The sequence below is a fragment of the Ursus americanus genome, chromosome 30, assembly GCF_024610735.1.
Source record: "Ursus americanus isolate L20-20 chromosome 30, mUrsAme1.1.p, whole genome shotgun sequence".
Classification (NCBI taxonomy): domain Eukaryota; kingdom Metazoa; phylum Chordata; class Mammalia; order Carnivora; family Ursidae; genus Ursus; species Ursus americanus.
Genome location: NC_142156.1, coordinates 12,130,552 through 12,145,263, shown reverse-complemented (window position 1 = coordinate 12,145,263; position 14,712 = coordinate 12,130,552). Strand labels below are relative to the sequence as shown.

Below are 14,712 nucleotides of genomic sequence, written 5' to 3'. Positions count from 1 at the left end.
TGGTTGGGGAGGTCACTTAGATATGCTTAGGAAGGCTCATGCCTGTGGGGCAGTTTTGCACACAGTGAGGGATAGCACCGTGGAAGGACCCTGCAGATGGCTGTCCCCATCCAAGGGCAACAGCCTGTCAGTGGACTATCAGATCCCTGTCCTGGCTCCCAGCTCAAGATGCTGGTTCTCGGGTCCCTGAGAGGGGTGGGTCACTATAGTGGCCTTGGGGGCATCTGGGGGATGGCAGGGCAGCAGGGCCAGGGAGCAGGGAATAGGGTTGTCTGAGAGCCTAGAATCCCTGGGAGGGGTGGGGGTGCCACAGTTCCTGGGATGATTCCTGACTTGTTAAACACCCCTGGCAGATATTCATAGGACTCCTGCGGGGAAGAAAGAGGAAGGAGCCCTTTAAGGCTTAAAGAGGCAGCCTGGGCACAGGAAGCACTAGGTTTGGAGCTGGAACATCAGGCTTCCAGACCTGGTTCTGCCACAAATGGGCTGCGTGAGCTTGGACAAACCCCTTGGCATCCCCGGGTCTCAGAAAGCGATCTGAACCAGAAGATGGCCGTTGGAATTATATGCAAAATCAAGTCCAAGTGTGCTTTTCTGGGGTAGAGGGTTTGTAGTATTCAGTAGCCTTTTTAAAAGGAGTCTGAGACGTTGAAAAGGCCAAGAGCAACTGAACGGGTTTTTCAGGGTGCTTTAATGGGCGAAAAGGAGGCTTCTTGTCTGAGAAGCCCCGCAGGGCAAGTTTGCTGGTGCCCTTTGCTCTACGCAGCCCGTTCGGCAGAGAGGCAGTTCTCTGAATTACCGACAGATGGCGCTAAACCTTCACTGTAGCCTTCCCCTTTTCCTGAGACCCATCAGGTACCTCCCGCTCCTGTTTACTCAGCTTTGGAGACCTCTGGGCCTGGGTCCCCTCTGTTCTGACCTGCCTTGAATGGGGTGAGAGTGCCGGGCCGCCCTGGGGACTGTCTGTATCTTCTGGCTGCCACCCAGGCTTGCAGCGTGTGTCCAGAGAGGAGACATCAAATGAGGGTGGGGGCATTAATATGCAGGGGTCCTGAGCACCCCAGAGAATCAACTGAAAACTCAGAAGGAGCCCTAAGTTTGCTGCTTCTACTCCCGACTTAGTCCTTTCGTTCCCTCCTGCACCCCCGATACAGGATGCGCTCTTGAACTCCCCCATCTCAACTCAAGATGCTGTGTCTCAGAATTCTCTAAACCTGGAGTGTTTGGTGGCCTGTCACACTGGGCTGTGATGAATCAAAGTATTTGCATTTTGAAGGCAATGGCAGGGAGAAGCCAGTACTTCCAGGGAGCAGATGAGGTCAGCTGGCTTTGAGACATCAGGGAGTAGTGGTGCTTGTGGCTAACTGGAGAGCGTGGCCCACCTAAAGACATTCGCTTGGAATGAAGGAGGTGGCAGCCACCAGTGTAAGAACTCTGACCAAGGAAATGGATTTCAGCGTCTGGGAGTGGAAGTGTTTGAGTGCAAGGGAGATCTTAACCAGAACCTAAAGCCGCGGCCCTTAAACTTCTAGGTACATAAGAATTTCCTGAGAAGGAGAATACCAGCTCCTGGACTGTGCCTCCATAGATTTTGAATCTGTAGGTCTCAGTGTGGGAGAGAGGACCCAGGAGGCTGTATTTTTAGCAAGCTCCTCAGGGGAAACGGAAGCAGGTCTCAGGTTGGCTACACTGTGCCAGTAAGGCCATCCCGGCAAGCTGGGTTGGGTCCTCACCCTCAGCTTACACATAATTGGAGTTCAATGACACAGCTTCTCAGCAACAAGGACAGCTCCCTCCTCCCATCAAAGCAGCAATCTCTTAACAGTTCTGCTCCCCACCCCATACCAGAGACATGCACAGAAAAGATGACACACTGGAACTTATTTCTAAGAGTTAAGAAAATTCTGAGACCAGTCCCTGGGAGAGGGTAATGGGGAGGCAGTAGAGAGAGGAGCAGGTGAAATTCCAGCTCAGTATTCCGGAAAGCTACCAACCCAGCGCCACGGTGATTTCTCATCTGACTCTGTCCTCCATTCACTGTGCAACCTGGGGCAGGCCCCTGCCCTCTCTGGGTCTCTGTTTCCCCATCTATAAAATTAAGGGGGTTGGACTGGAGCATAGCTACCTTCTCTGTTCTAGGACCCCCTTGGGTCCTACAGCAGTGTCTTGGGGGGCTGCAGGTGGAGGGAGAAGGCTGGGGAAGGGTGCCCTTGGCCCCCTAGACTCCCCTTCCATTCTGAGTTGATCTGTTCTTTGTCTGTGTATCTGGTTTCCTCATTTAGCTTTCATTTGAAAAACAAACTTGAGAGCTACTGGTCTGGGAATTCTCTGTGGCATCTCGTACTCTGTATTTCATCATTCGCTATTCCCTCTTTTTTGATGGGCTACGTACCAGGCACTGTGCCAGGGGCTGGGGCAACCAACACCCCAGGCAGGATTTCTGGCTCCTGAAGGACTCAGTGCAATGAGTAAGTCTGACAAGCTCAAAGTCCGGGCTGCTAGTGTACGACACTTTGCAGTCTATACTGCCCTGAACCCCAGAAAGCAATTCTGCTGGCCTCACCCTGACTTTTAAAGCCCTAATGAGAGAACCCACTTTCTTCTTCTCAGCCTGACAGCCTAGAGCACCATTAGCTTCATATGTTTTGGCATTTGATTTATTTCATCTGACACTCAAACTGTCTTATACTCTTCTCTAACTGTGTGGAAGAGGGGAGTGTGCAAGGATACGGTGTGATTTAAAAGCTTTGGAGTCAGTCCTGGGTTTTGCCACTTCCTAGCTGTGTGACCTTAGGCAAGTTAATTACCCTTTCTGAGCCTCAGCTTTCTCATCTGTCAAAATGGGGATGACGATAGTCCCTACCTCCCAGCATTGTGCTCATTAACTGAGATAATGCAGGTGAAGCCCTTAGCATGGCCTTTGGCACATAGTACGTGCTCAGTGATAGCTCCTTTTCCTTTATTATTATTATTATTACTACTACTACTACTACTACTACTACTACTACTACTACTACTACTAAATTTATATGGGGTTCTGTCTCTGGTTTGAGACTAGAAGATCTTTGAGAAGTATGGATCATGCCTGAATCCATTTTTATGGACTTCACTATGCCTAGCAGTTTGCTAGGCCCTCAATAATTGAATTCTATTGCATGGACGAATCAGAATAGTTTCTTTACAACAGTGGTTCTCAAAGTGTGGCCCTTAGACCAGCAGCATTAGCAGCACCTGGGAACTAGTTAGAAATGCAGATTTTCTAGACCCACTCCAGACCTGCCGAATGAGCAGCTCTGGGGGTGGGGTCTGGCAATCTGGGTTTCAACAACCCTCCAGTGATTCTGACACATTTTTAAGTTTGAGAATCGCTTTCCTACACCGATGATTTCCAAACTTGTTTTAGCCGTCACAATATATATATATTTTAATTTCCAAATGGAATTTTATGCAGTAGCCAACATATAAAATAAGTGCAGGAGGAGCTACCAAAGAATCAGTGGGGAGGGGGCAAGACCCCTGGCTGCCCTAGCCTCCTCCAGGGAACCCCTGAAGCACATATGACTTCTAGGAACACAGCTTAAAAAGCGTTGCCTTGAAATTTTTAAAAAAGATTTTATTCATTTATTTGAGAGAGAGCGCACATGATCGGAGGGAGCTGCAGAGGGAGAGGGAAAAGCAGACTCCCTGCCGAGCAGGGAGCCCGATTCGGGGCTCAATCCCAGGACCCTGGGATCATGACCTGAGTCTAAGGCAGACGTTTAATGGACTGAGCCACCCAGGTGCCCCTCCCTTGCAGTTTTTAATCCTCATACCCATCTATCCACAAACCCATCCATCCATCCATCCGTCCATCCATCCATCCATCTGTTTATCCATCCAGCTATCCATCCATCCATCCATCCATCCATCCATCCATCCATCCATCCATCCATCCATCCGTATATCCAGCTATCCATCCATCCATCCATCCATCCATCCATCCATCCATCCATCCATCCGTATATCCAGCTATCCATCCATCCATCCATCCATCCATCCATCCATCCATCCATCCATCCATCCGTCTATCCATTCAGTTATCCATCCATCCATCCATCCATCCATCCATCCATCCATCCATCCATCCACCCGTCCGTCCATCCATCCATCCATCTGTCTATCCATCCAGCTATCCATCCATCCATCCATCCATCCATCCATCCATCCATCCATCCATCCACCCATCCATCCGTATATCCAGCTATCCATCCATCCATCCATCCATCCATCCATCCATCCATCCATCCATCCATTCAGTTATCCATCCATCCATCCATCCATCCATCCATCCATCCATCCACCCATCCACCCATCCATCTATCTATCCAGCTATCCATCCATCCAGCTACCCATCCATCCATCTATCCATCCACCCACCCACCCATCCATCCATCTATATTTATTGGGAGACCACATATCTTTTTCATCTCTGCATGTCTTGCCAGCAGAGGCACTGATTGCCTTTCTTCCAGACTATCTTTTCAAGATGTTTGTATAACAGCTTCGGAAGATAGAAATAGTATCTCCCTTCGGAGCAAAAGGCAGGCATGCCTACTGTCCTGTATCATAAACATACTGACTTCCTCTAGAGCAAAGGGCAGGTTTGCTTACTCCCGTTATAAAAGATACAGCTTCTCTAAATTTGGGATTCCTCTCCTGTAATCCTAACCACAACATCTGGTCCTCTTTGTGTTGCCCTGTGGGAATGGGGGCTTTGGGCTACTGGCACAAATTCTGATACCCTGGTTACTACTACTGCTGTGAGTAATAAAGTTCTGTGTTTCTGACCCAAGAATCTCGTGTCTCCTGCCAGCATCCATAAGACTGTGGTATCATTGTGTGTTGGCTACTTCATGGCATGGAGAAGAAACTTAAGATACTGCCCCAGCCTCATGGAGCTTATAGTTGGGTTGTCAAGTGGAGGCATAGAGACCCACCGAGCACTCTAGCTATGCTGTAGGGCAGGAAGTGGGAGCTTCGGGGCAGAATGAGAAGTACGCACAGAGGGGATGGCAGGGTGTTCGGAGAAAGCTGTATCTGGGGGTCCACAGGGAAAGGTCTGGATGCTTTGGCTTCTTCACTGGATGTGATGTCAATGCTATTCCGGCCCTCCCACTGTCCCAGGGCTGATCCGTTTGCTCTGTATTTACTGTCCCCTGGCTCTGCTTCTCCATCTGACCCAGTGCTCCTTGGGGCAGGGACGCAGTTTTCTTCATGTTTTGGGCCCCAGCACTCCACCCAGTGTTTGGCACACAGTAGGTGTCTAATAAAGTTTTGCTGACTCACAGGAGGACTTTTAGGTAATATTAATGATGACAATAACAAGAAGTATGATAATAGTAAATACTTGGATAGATGCTTAGTAGCCTGTGAGCACTCATAATATGGCAGGCACTTTCTATACATTGGCTGTCACTCACTTGGCAAGTGGCAGAGCCAGGGTCTGAAGCCAGGAAGACTGGCTCCAGGGTCTATGCGATGCAATACTACATACTGGTTGCTGATATCAAGGAGGAAGTGGGTAGAAGAAGTGGTTTGGGTACAGAAAGATGGGGTAGCAAGACAAATCAGCTAAGCATCCATGGTTTTGAGACCATGGTTCCCATTTCTTGCACACTTACTGTGGGCTGTGCTAATCCTTTTTAATCTTCACAGCCACCTTGCAAGTTGGGCATTATTGGCCTTCTTTGGTGGGGGGGGGGCGCGGGAAACAGGCACAGAGAGGTAGAATGACTTGCTCCAGGACACACAGCTAAGTCATGAACTTGAACCCAGGTCTATTGGAATCCCAAGCTCACCAACCTTAAGGGGAAATTCTGACCGAAGTGAAACCCTAGAGGGTTGCGGTGACCTCAGGGCCAGTGGCTCCACCGGCTGGACTTTGGGACAAGGCTGGGCTGACCCAGACCTGGAGCCAAAGAGAAGGTAGAGAAACAAGATGAATGAGACAAGCGAGGACCCTTCCTGAATTTTTCAGCCCAGAGTATCCACATTGCTGTTGTATCCCACCAGCTGACATTATGGAAGGGGGGTGGTCATGGAACCAGACAAGGCTGCGCCGAATCTAAGCTCTGCCTCTTGCTTGCTGTGTGACCTTGAGCAAGTTACCTAACCTCTCTGAGCCCCCAGTATCTACCTGTCTTTCAAAAGCTTTGAAAATCACATTAACAAACAGCCACAAGGCACCTGGTATGTAGTGGGTATCTGACCAATGTCCATTCACTCATTTATTGGTTCATTCAATCAATATTTACTGTAGCACCTTCTGGTAGTGCCCCACCTGTATCTCCTTGGCATCTACAATTCTCATACATGCTGATCCAACTTCTAGCTGGCAGCACCTGTACTCTTTTGCAGAAGAAACATCGGGAGGGATTAGCCTACCCTCCCTTGGAGTGCCTTCAATCAATGCCCGACAGGAATTGGGAAATAAGTCCCCTTGAGTGGGATAACTCTGAGATATGTGGTCTATACTGACTCCCGAGGTTACCATGCAGGATTCAGCTCTGGTTTTCCAGCATGGTAACTTGCATGATAACACGTATCTTTCTGGGGTCACCTCCCCAAGAAATCCTTTGCACTCCAACCCTCATCTCGATCTCCCAGCTAAAACTAAAATAAGACATTGACTGAACTACCAGTTACCACACTCCATCCTGAGCCTAGATTAATGATGGACTGGACAGACATGGGTCCCTGCTGTCAGCCTACAATTTGTAGCCAGGCCAGGGGAGGAAACAGACAGTAAAGAACGAACTACAGCCAGTCTGCGAGTCTTTTCCCCTTCTCTCTTCCCTGGCCCTCAGAGAATGGCAAGGTCCCTCTCTTAGAACACACCCAATTCTGTCCAGAATTGTAAAGATTTTTGCTTGATCACCCAACGAATAAGCATCATGAAGCCAGAATCTACATCTTATTAATTTTTTTCCCCTGGCAAAGTCCCTGGCCCAGTGCTTTGCATGCGTTCATCTGATAAATATTCAAGGAGCACTCATTGTATGTCCTAGGCCGTGGTGACACAGCAGTGAGCAAAGCCGACCCAGTCCTGGCCCTCAGGAAGCTGACGTTCTGGTCAGGGAGACTGACCGTAAAACAAGTAAAGACACAAAGACATACAAATAAAACCATAAAACAAGTAAAAACACAAATAACATACAAATCAACAAGTAAACAAGTAGTGTCATGTCAAACTGTGATACGTGCTACAGCAAAAGCAGCAGGGCAAGGGGGCAGAGAGGGGACCGGGCTGGGGGTGATTTTAGGTAATGTGACAGCGAAGACCTCTTGGAGGATGTGCATACAGGTGGTGCTCAATAAAGGGTTCATCAATACAGGAAGTAAAACCATTAGTTATCTAACCAATGAATAATACCATAGATAAGGATAGCATCTCCTAAAAGAAAGCTTTTCCAAGCACTTTAAGGACTGCTAATCCCCTCTCTGCGCTGATGCCAAGGGAAAGGTATCAATGATTTCATTCAGAAATCTGTGAGGTCCCCCATGCACACAGTTCTTGGGCCAATTAACAACCCTGAGAGGAAGGCAGCCTTGATATTTGATCAATAGTAGTAGGAGTGCTGCCAGAATCAATGAGGGGCCATCTGAGGTCTTGGGAAATCACATGGCTCTGGAAAACCAAGGTCTGCAGCAGATTCTGCAGGAAGTCTCATGGCTGACAAGTGGTTAAGGCGAGCAACAGCTAGTACTCACTGCCTGCTTCCCCCGCTCTCGGCACCATCCTGGATGCATTAGAAGGACCACACCATTCAAGGCTCACCAAGACCAAGTTAGGAGGCTACTGTTATGACCCTGCTTTCCAGGGGAGGAAAGGGAGGCTCAGAGAAGGCGAAGTCACTGCTCAAGGTCACACAATGACAACGCAGTATATCAAGGACCATAATGGGAGGAGGTGGTGGGAGCGGAAAGGAGGCCTCCCCAGCCTGGGGAAAAGAAACTCCTACCTCGTGGGTGTAACTTCCAAGCTGAAGTCTGGAGAAGATTGGAGTTGGCCCAGGGAAGAGAGGAAGGGAGGAGGGGGGAGGAACTCAAGATACACAAAGACTCGGAAGTGATGGCACATTCAGGAACCCCTGGGAGATTGTATTTTTGAAGCAGAATCAACCCCTTGCCTAAATTTGTATGACTCAGGGTTTAGCTGGATGCAGGTCACATTTCTGGAGCCATAGTTTAATTTGGGGCTGCACCGTACTCCCTGGAAATGCTGTATGCAGGATGCGGGCACCTGCCAGGTGATTCTGGGTGATCCCCTAGTCCTTCTTTGGGTGGCAAGGTTATCCTTGTGCCCATCTCTCTGTGCCAACAGAATGGAAGATCCCTGGGGCCAGTGACTGGGTCTCCATCACCTTGGCAGATAGAGGGATATTCATATTGGTTCATGGGATTGGCCTGGGGAGTCAACAGCTGTGATGGGTAGGGGTGACCACAGCATCTGACGAGTTGCCAGCACATGCTGTAGCTACTGGTATCGAGAGCACCTCATTCCCTTCCCCAGGCTGCAGGTGCCCAATCCAGGCCCACCGATGGGGCTCTGAGCTGCATTTAGCAACTTGAACAATGTCATGTATATACAGTCTCGAAGGCTCTGACTGTGCCCCCAACCCCCAAATTGCTTAGTATAACTCTATCTTTCCTTCTCTATGACCGCTCTTCATTCTGAGCTGCAATCTTCCTCATCTAGGGCGTCCCGTCAGCCCCCACAAGCTTCCCTGCCCGCTGCAGTCCAGTTTGCCCACCCAAGTCAGAGACACCTTTCCAAAAGGCAAATCTGACCATGTCACCTCCTGAGCTTGAAACACTTCAATGTCTCCAATGCCCTCTGGACAAAGCCCAAATTCTTTAGTGTTCCTTGGTTCATTTATTCTTTCAACCTACAAATGTTGATTGAGCACCAATGAGTGATCCTTCTGAGATTTGAAGAGGTATTAGCTTCTCAACTGACTTGGTTTTATTTTCTTTTTGGTAGCAGTGAGTCTTGTGAGGACATCTCTTGTTTTTCGTAGGCCCAGCACTTACATCCTTTTTTTTTGACAACTGCACCTCAATTTTCTTTGGGGAGCTCCCCTCCCCCTTCACATGCACTCCTGGAGTGCTGGTTCCTACCCCTAAAGCTCCGTTGTTCAGCTTTTCCTTGAAATCTTAGAGTTACCCGAATCCCTCCAATACATTCCTTGTTTTGCTGGAGTTTTGCCAGAGTCAGTTTGGTGCTTGAAACCAAAGAAACCCTAATGGATGGAGCCACCTCTCATCTTTCAACCTGAAAGTCTCATGGGCTAGCCGTTTGTCTCTTCAGGTCTACTCACCCCCCTTCTGTACCCCTGTTGGTTCCCCTGGAGGCTGACCCAATCCGCAGAGCCCCTTGCCTCTAGCTCCCATCAGCCGATGGAAAGCTTGGGCAGAGCGGTGGGAGTTGGGAGGACAGTGAGGTTGGGTTTATTCCCTTCTGGGTCCCTCCCTGTGGGCTGGAGGAGCAGTGGCTCTGTTCTTCTGTTAAAGACAGTCCTTTGCACACAGCTCTGTCTCCAGGTTCTGCTAGCTGCTCCCTCATCTTGCTCTGTGAGGATCCCCATGGTCCTGGGTCCTGTATGCCCCCTGTTGGTATCTCTTGACCATGACCACACCTTTGTAAACAGACTCTTCATTAATCTCTCTTTGATTACACAGTTTGAGTGGGCATACCTTTCTTGCCAGGGCCCCGACTGCTACAGGGGGGTTGTCAGCCGTGATCTGTGCCTGCTTATGACCCGGAGGACGTGGGAAGCAGTGTTGAGTTTCCCAGGGTCTTGGGAGGTAGGAAGAGGATGGGAAATCTGGGAGAAGATAAAGAGAAGTCTCCCAAAGAACCTCCAAATAGGATTGCTAAGAAGAGACCCAGCCAGAAAGAGTTCTGAGCTGTAGGTTTCCCAATTCCTTGTGGTGTGCCCTTAGGAAAAACTACTTCCTGTCTCTGACTTAGTGATGAATCGGCTATTGTGGATGAATGGGAAGGAGATCCAGAACAACTTCTAGGGGCACCTGGGTAGCTCAGTTGGTTAAGTGTGCCGACTCTCGATTTTGGCTCAGGTCGTAATCTCGGGGTTGTGAGATTGAGCCTGGCATGGGGCTCTGCATTGGGCATGCATCCTGCTTAAAATTCTGTCTCTCCCTCTCCCTCTGCTCCCCACTTCTCACATATGTGCATTCTCTCTCTTAAAAAAAAAAAAAGAACAACTTTTAAGTTTTAGTTTAAGCAACTGTGGAGATAAACTTGGTATTTCTTGAGCTGGGGAAGATGTGAGAAAGTCTTTTGTGTGTGGGGGTGTGTGGTAAAGAGCTGAATTTAGAACATGGATGTTTGCAATCTGGGAGACGTTCAAAGGGCAATGTCAAGTAGAAAGATATAAAGATTCAAAAGAAGTCTGAGCTGGTGACGTAGTTTAGGGATTCGTCTTGTAGACAGCATTTGAAGTGCATAGTATGTACTTAATAAACGGTCTCTGGATCAGAATGTGAATCATTTCTTCCTACTTCTACCTAGTGTTTGGCAGTCCATGGGCGCAGATCAGCCAAAAGTGATCAGCCCTCCTCCCCAACCTGAGAGCAAGCCAAAGAACCATCCAGTCCTTGCTCTGCTCTTCTATGCCCATTGAACAAGAGGCTCTCTGAGCTCGGAGAAGCCTGAGCACCCAGCCATTCAAAGACTGAATGAAGGTAATTCTCACGATTAAAACCGCCTTCCTGACACGTTGAGTAAAACACTCACTCATCTTTGATGCAATGAAAACCACTTGAATTTCTGCCTTTTATTCCCTCAAGTGGCTTCACCTAATAGGCTGGGTTCTGAAAACAGTGTGAAAGAGGCAAGTTTGGGCTTCACCTGCCTCTGGATGAAGCCACTTGTCTCTCTCCCCGGGGTTAAACATCTTTTACACCATGGAGGTTTTGGAGGGGCTGCTGCTGGGGGAAGGGATTCTGGGCAGGCCTGGAGGCAGTTTGACTAGGCAGAGACCCTCGGCAAAGATGACATTTTCACCCAATGGCCTCTAGTCCCAGGGCAGCAAATTCAAATGCCTGCAGGCACCAGTCAGCTAATAACTCAGAAAAATGCACCGCATGGGAACTTTGAAGAATTGGAGAGCCCAGGTCCTGTCTAAAGGGATGAACACATCGCGGCTCCAGCCAATCTTTGCCATGTGGAACATTGGTCCATTAGTACTAGGTCTTTTGGCTTCCTAAGAGAAGTCTCAGATTTGGATTTTAGAAATCTAGTGAGTTTTAAATGTTGGCAACAAATTGCATTTAAAATGTTGTGTGGGCCAAAGAACCTGGGTATGGTTCATGTGATGCCTGGCTTGGAGCCAGCTTGAAAGCCTCAGGGAGTTAAGGAATGGGCATGTGCCTCCTTCCTAAGAAATTGCCCGGGGGGGTGGGGGTGGGGGGAAGAGATATGATCGTTTTGGAATTGTTACCGAGCCAACACGAGCTCTTTGACTCAGCCACGTAAATTGTGAACCGTAATTCATGGTTCTTTTCATTCCCTCTTTGACGAGGTAACCATTTAAAGCTTATCAACATGTGAGGAAAGAAGTAGAGATAAATCATGACTGAGATCCAGGGAGATCTTGAGTGTGAGGACTGTGTGTCTTGTTCACTGCTGAACCCTCAGGCCTGAGAAGGTGCACAGAAATATTGTTGAATAAAGTAGCGAATGAAAGGGACTGGCGAATAAAAGAGAAACAACTACAGAAGGAAGTTTGCATGTTTCAGGGTGTGGGAACACTTAGGGAGTTGCCCACCTGTCCCCCCAAAACCCCCATTTTAGTTCTGCTACATGTAAGTTATTCTCTACAGAGGACACCTACAGGATGTGGGTGCAACATATGATGGTCTCCACGGAGGTGAACATGAACTTAGCATTAACAAGGTCTAAATAGCTGAACTTCTCTCCCCACTAGAACTTTCCCAAGAAGCTGTAGCTCCAGACTTCGCCACAAACAAAGATGTCCCTGACTCCCCCAGACAATGGCACCAACATTTCCATTTAATGAGCAGCTACTACATGCCAGACATGGTCCTAGGTATTTGTAATAGGTTTTAGTAATGTTTTAAAATCATTTTCCTTTCATAATGTATCCTACGTTCCTGGCCATGGTGGTTAAGTACAAGACTAAGGTGTGGCCAATCAGTACCTCATACCCTTCTCCCAAAGTGGTTGGTCTGAAGAGTGAGCATGTGACTCAAGTAGGACCAATCAAGGGCCTTCCCTGGGATGGATATACTGTTACTAGGTAAAGGAAGCTCTGTCATTACTGAGGCTCTGGGTGGTAATGTTCATGCCATTTGGAAGAGGCTCATCTGTGGGAGGAGAGACTGAGGGTCCCATTTCAAGAGAAGAAGAGACAAGCAGAGAACAGAGGGAACTAGGGATGCAATACATTCCTTTTTCATCTGTCTGGAGTTGGGTTTCTGTCACTTACAACCAAAAGAATCCTGACCAATACAGCCCTTTATATACTTTGTCTCTCTCAACAATGCTGTAAGATGGTATTGATAACCCTTACTTTACAGATGAAGAAACTGAGGCCCAAAGAGGTAAGGTGACTTGTCCAAAGCCACACAGCCTGTAGGAGGCTGTTTTGATGACTCCTGACCTGCCCTATTTTCACTGTGCTACTCTGCCTATCCGGAGGAACCAGCTCTCTGAGTTGGAGCCTACACCATATTTTATATTGTGAGTGCAAGCCCCTGTAGGGCAGAAATATCTTCTGCTAAGAAATCCATCATTTTAGAGGCACCTGGGTGGCTCAGTCGTTAAGCGTCTGCCTTCGGCTCAGGGCGTGATCCCAGAGTCCTGGGATGGAGCCCTGCATCAGGGTTCCTGCTCTGCTGGGAGCCTGCTTCTTCCTCTCCCACTCCCCCTGCTCGTGTTCCCTCTTTTGCTGGCTGTCTCTCTCTCTGTCAAATAAATAAATAAAATCTTAAAAAAAAAAAAAAAGAAATCCATCATTTTAGGGCTAGAAGGAACTTCGGAAGTCGGCTGGGGCTCTCTGGAAAGAGCAGGGGACTTGGAGTCAGAAGGCTTCCGGGGCAAGTTCTGTTTCTCACTATCTGGAAAAGACACTTAATTTCTGTGAATTTGAATTTCCTCATCTGTGAAAAGGAGACAATACTCAGGATAATAGTCAAGATACATGAATATTATGACAATTAAAAGAGACAAAGCATATGAAACTGTTTTAGAAATGTGAAGTCCTACACAAAAGTAAGTTACCGATGCCGGTGTTTACCCCTGTGGTTCTGAATCCTGCCTCAGTCTGTGCTTCAATATCCCCCAACACAGAACCCTCAGTGCCTCCCAAGGCAGGTCTCTCCATCTTTGCGCCGGTCTGACTGTTATAAAATTCTCTCACATTCCAAGTTGCAATGTTTTCTTCCTGAACTTGTATTCATTTGTTTTATGGGTTCTATTCCTTCCTCCCTCCCTCCCCATCTCCCCTCCCTCCCTTCCTTCCCTTCCTTCCTTCCCTTCCATCCATCCACTGTAATAAGTATTGAAGATCATCAGAGAATCAAGAAGATACAGCCCCACATTCACACTAGCTTCACCCCATCTACCCAATTCATTCTCCTCATAGCAATGAGAATGGTATTCTAAAGCACAAATATAATCAATCCTGTCACCCCTTCACTTCAAGCTTATCAATGGCCTTCCATTGCCCTCATGATAGGATGAACTATAGGTCCCTATCTGATCTGGTCCCTGCTCACCTCTCCAGCCTCTCCTCTCCCCTCCTCCACTCCGCGACCTAGGCTCTGGCCAAATCGAGAATAATAAATAAATAATAAATAATAATAAATAAATAAATAAATAAATACATAAATAAATAAATAAAGTGACTGACAACTGCTAGTGTGGGCCACTGTCTTCTACCCCTGGGCCTTTGCACAAGCTCTTCTTTATGCCTGGAATACCTGCCTACCTTCTTTACCTGGCTAAACCCTACTTCTCCTTCAGATCTCGGTTGAGATGTCACTTTCTCCAGGAAACCTCTCCTACCTCCAGAGACTGGGGCAAGTGCCTCTTCTGTGTTTCCTGAGTCCCCTGGGCTCACGTCCAACCTGGCATAGATCACACTCCCCTTGGCTCCCTGGCTGCTGCTCTCTTGTCTTTGTGTCATGTTCATGACTGGCTGGCTCTCCAATGCCTAACGGAGCTGCACTAAAGAGTTTTCAATGAATACCATCTCTCCTTCCACCTCTGCCCTTGTCCCCTGTCGCGATCTGGCAGGGCCCTGTAATTACAAAGTGAGAGACTGGTTCTCCACAAGGTTGGGAGGGAGAGGTGCCGTGTCCCTGTCCACCACCGCTCTAACCTACCATGGTGCTGGAAACACCACCATTAATAAGTCATTATTGAAGGTAAGTGTTGCTCTCTTCTGGGGGATCCTTAAGTGGAGACCCCACATTAAGTATGTTCAGGTGTCAGGGAAGTATCCCATGGGACAAAAGACCCAGAGAGGCATGCGTGCACGTGTGTGTGTGTATGTGTGTGTGTGTCCGTTCTACGTTGCAGTGCTTTGCAAGGGCCTCAAACTCAGACTTGCCCACAGTGATGCCACCAGGGGCCAGGTAAGATGCTATTCCCGTGAGGCCGGGTGGCACGATGGTTACCTCCTT

General features: G+C 48.3%; 1 protein-coding gene across 3 annotated transcripts in view; it reads right to left on the bottom strand.

Annotated features, from left to right (window-relative positions):
* NOS1 (nitric oxide synthase 1) overlaps window positions 1-14,712 on the bottom strand; it is a 170,751-nt gene that overhangs the window by 108,675 nt on the left and 47,364 nt on the right. The window lies entirely within an intron of this gene.